The 2,758-nt window shown below is 34.7% G+C and overlaps 1 non-coding gene across 1 annotated transcript; it reads left to right on the top strand.

The window, feature by feature from the left end:
- Positions 1-1,338: 1,338 nt before the first annotated feature.
- LOC115836433 lies at positions 1,339-1,444 on the top strand. Its single transcript, XR_004031517.1, has one exon. It is a non-coding gene; the product is annotated as a U6 spliceosomal RNA (small nuclear RNA).
- Positions 1,445-2,758: the final 1,314 nt, after the last annotated feature.

Here is a 2,758-nt window from a genome sequence, read left to right as displayed (position 1 = left end):
ATTCCTTTCAACTACTCATTTTGTAGAAAAGAAAACTGAGGCACAGAAAAATCAGGTGACTAAGGCTACACGGCTAATTTTTTGCTTTTGCTTTGCTTTTGTTGTGGTTTTTGAGACAGGGTCTTACTCTGTCACCCAGGCTGGAGTGCAGTGGCTCAGTCACAGCTCACTACAGCCTTGACCTCCTGGGCTCAAGCAATCCTCCCACCTTTGACTCCCAAGTAGGTGGGACTACAGGGACATGCCACCACACCAAGATAATTTTTTTTTTTTTTGGGTAGAGATGGAGTTTCACCATGTTGCTTAGGCTGATCTCAAACTCCTGGGGATCAAGTGATCCACCTGCCTTGGCCTCTCAAAGTGCTGGATTACAGGCATGAGCCACCACACCCGGCCTACGTGGCTAGTTTTTAATAAATTCCAGTGCACTGCTCATTTTATCTAGTCAAATATAAGAGTGGGAGATATGCAAGTTTTTGGAGACTTTTTTCTTTTTTGAGAAATAAAAAGTACATGACAAATATTATAGCAATCATCTCTACTATCATAGTTCAGAATTAACAACTGCTAACATTTTTGTCATATTTGCTCCTAGTCTATTTTTCTTTAATGCATTCAACCTTACTAACATGACTAAAAGTCCCTTTAAATATCACTGCAAGTGCTATTTGGGATGTTTGGGATGTAAACTTCTAGTTCAGCACTGTCCACCAGAAATATAATGGGAGGCACATATGTAATTTTAAATGTCTAGTAGCTACATTTAAAATAAGACAGGAACAGAAAATTAAACACCGCATGTTCTCACTCATATGTGGAAGCTAAAAAAATAAAAGTTGATCTGATCGAAGTAAAAAGTAGAATAGAGGATACTATAGGCTGGGAAGAGTAGGGAGAAAGGGAGAGATAGGAAGAGATTTGTTAAATGACAAAATTACAGCTAGATGGGAGGAATAATTTCTAGTATTCTATACCGTATAACTATAGTTAATAATAATATATAGTTTCCGATAGCTAAAAGGGAGATATTGAATATTCCAAGCACAATGAAATGATAATGTTTGAGAGGATGGACATGCTAATTACCTTGATCTGATCACTATACATTGTATGTATCAAAATGCTACTAGGTATCCCATCAATATACATATTGATGTATCAATTACATATTGATGATGTTTATGTAAACATTAAAATAGGAATATAATAATGTAAACAATTGGTTCATGAATTGTGACAAGTGCATCATACTAATGTAAGATGTTAATAGCAGGGGAAACTGAGTATGGATATATGGGAACTCCCTGTACTGTCTGCAATTTTTCTGTAAACCTAGAACTATTCTAAAATCAAAAGTTTAACCAAAACTGGAATGATACAGAGAAGATTAGCATGGCTCCTATGCAAAGATGACACATAAATTTGTGAAGCATTACATATTTTTTTATAAAGAAAAACATTATTCTAAGTGAAATGGGCCAGTCACAGATGACTGCATGTTGTATGATTTACATAAAATGACAAGCTATAAATACATCCTTAGGGACAGAAAGTAGAATGGCAATTGCCTGACTGGTAATGGGAACAAGGGTTCTTTTACGGTGATGAAATGTCCTAAATTTATTGTAGCGATGATTGCACAACCCTATGAACATGTAAAAACAACAACATTAAATTGTACAATGTAAATGGGAGAATTGTCTGGCATATTAATTCTTATTTCAATAAAGGTGTTTTAAAACAAACATAACAAGTTAATTGCATTTTTTAAAGTAAAAAGAAACAAATGGAATTAATTTTAGTAATTATTTTATATAATCCAATATATCCAAAATATTATTTCAGCAGACAGTTAACATTTAAAAAGTGTTAATGAGCTATTTTTACCTTTTGTTAGTAACTTACTCTCATAGCACATCTCAATTCAGATTGGCTTTATTCCAACCAAATAACCACATGTGGCTAGTGGTAGGGATTGGACCAGCCCCTTTCATTCATTTTTTAAAATGGTTTCAGTATATATGCATTCACTATACATAGTATCGTTTCTGTATTGTGAGCTTAAAGTTCCATACATGACGCACTGTTGGAATCATTCTCTACTTTCTTAACATGTTATATTTAAGATCTATTTGTGATAATGTGTGTGCATCAAATTATTTAAACTGCCATAGTAGCCCATTGTATGAATATAAATTATTTTATTTATTCATTCTCCCTACACATATGTTTAGGTTGTTTTCAGTCTTTTGGTTTTATAAATAAATATGCAATGAACATTCTTGTACCTGTCTACAACCTCCTAATTTTGCTGAGTAGGAGAGGGATGCTGAAAGAAATTAAATAACTGCTCCAATGTTACAAAGTGATATGACTATATAATTGCTGACCTTATTAAATAGATGAGTGATTTTGATTGGAAGACAGCATAATCAAAATCACTTTAGTAACTTTTCCAAGTTATACAGCTTTGCCTCCTTACCTACCACAAACTCTCAACCTCTGTACCAGTTGAGACCTACTAGAAGGTGATGGGGTGAAAATTTTGAGATTTGTCTGAGCCTCAGAGTTTAACAGTTAAGAAATCTCCCCAGCTTCTGTGTTCAGGGAAATGGCTCATCACAAAGGGCCACATTGCCTTCACATATTGCAAGAATGCCTTCTCTTGTGAATCCCGTAAGACTTCCAGTCCATCCTTTCTTGTGACTTCCTTTTCAAAACTCCAGGCTTTCTCTCTCTTCTTTGAGATGTTCCGCAT

This window comes from Nomascus leucogenys, chromosome 8 (genome assembly GCF_006542625.1).
Source record: "Nomascus leucogenys isolate Asia chromosome 8, Asia_NLE_v1, whole genome shotgun sequence".
Taxonomy (NCBI): Eukaryota; Metazoa; Chordata; class Mammalia; order Primates; family Hylobatidae; genus Nomascus; species Nomascus leucogenys.
This window is presented reverse-complemented; position numbering and strand designations above follow the sequence as displayed.